A 1,713-nucleotide genomic window follows, 5' to 3' on the forward strand; every position below is an offset into this window, starting at 1 on the left:
AGATATAACATTTTTATTCATTTATTTTAAGAAAGAAAAAATTATTTCTTTTTTATAAAGTCATAGTAACTATTCTAGAATTTCAGTGTACATATAAAATAGGCGATTGAATGTTATTAATGGAATGAGTACAGAGGTCTCACTGCCTGTAATGATAAATACATTACAATATAATTTATAATTAATGTTTGTATATGATATTAAAGTTTTTATGTTGATATCACCTCAAATGGAAGGTAAAGGGTTGTTATGGGTATTCACGAGTTAATTACTCTGATAGTCCTTGTGTCCATTTCTTTTTCTCTTGTCAGTATGTATCTGCAAAAGTAATAGAATATGTTTTATTAAATTTATATCTGATTTTGTCTTATAGTCAGCTGGCAAAAACAATTATTCTTTACATAAATATTTAAATAAATACTATCCTAAGATTTATTATTTAATATAATATTTATTATTATTAAACATTCACTTTCAACAAAACAGGAGAAAATATATTTGGACAAGGATTATCATCATACTTCACCAAAATTCCATCATAGTTGTTTCATATAGCTTTAAGTTAAAATACTTATAGTTAACTTAATGAAATTATTGTAAGGAAATGTAAATATGTATACAAGTAAGTTATTACAATGAAAGATATAAAGAAGGATTGTGTTTTTTTTTTCATTATCTTATGTCTTCATTTGCCTGTTTCCCTACATGACCTTCCCTTTCTAAGCTTTCAGTTCAAAACTAATGTTATTTCCATGCAAGCTGTAGCCTTGACATCCATTCAACATTAATATTCTGAATTATTACATTTAATAACAAATAAAATGCCTAATTTCAATAATTACTGTAGCTAAAACTTATTTTCACTCAAATCATTTTTATTTGTTTATCTAACTTGAAAATGACTTCTAAAGAAATGATTTGTAAAAATTACAATGTTTAAAAGTTTTTTTATTCCTGAAAGACTTGTTTGTATGTATAATATATTCTGAAAACAGCTTAAGCTAGTTAAATTTTTAAGGTTGAAAAATTGTTTTTAATCTCTCATTTTTATTATTTTAAATTGGAGTTAAGGAAAAAAAAAAAATTAATGATATATGTTTAAGAAATGAAACAAATGATACAAGGTGGTTCGATAATATATAGAAAGGTTATGCAGGCACTGATATGAATTAGGTACTTACATGACTTATATAAATGGTATTTTTTGGCAAGTTGCCAATACCATTTAGTGTATATATATATTATTAATTACAATATTACCTAAAAGAAGACCAAGGATATTGAGGCGAGGGTCCCAGAGTGCCTGGTTTCAAAGGTTATGGGTTTGATTTACACCAGGGTCAGTTAATATTTAATTATTACAGGGGCCCTAAAAAATGAATTTTGTCATTCCCATTCTGTGGCTGTATAAGTCTTCAATGGAAGAAGAGACAAAAAAAAATTATAATCACAAAAAGTACACATGGGCAAGCATGAAATACACTTAATATAAATTTAATATTTGATATCTTTCACTTTTCATCCTGCTCATTATTGCATTAAAATTATTCTTTATTCATTTAGAAATATTTCTATATTATTAATAATAGCAGTAGTCTCCCTCATCATATTTCCAAATATATTTTAAGTATGTGAAATATATATGTATATATTGAAAAGTAAAAAAAATAAAGAAGAAATTGAAAATAAAAAGGATATTAAATAAAAAAAATG

The sequence above is a fragment of the Halyomorpha halys genome, unplaced genomic scaffold, assembly GCF_000696795.3.
Source record: "Halyomorpha halys isolate HHAL.00 unplaced genomic scaffold, Hhal_1.1 Scaffold1519.1, whole genome shotgun sequence".
Classification (NCBI taxonomy): domain Eukaryota; kingdom Metazoa; phylum Arthropoda; class Insecta; order Hemiptera; family Pentatomidae; genus Halyomorpha; species Halyomorpha halys.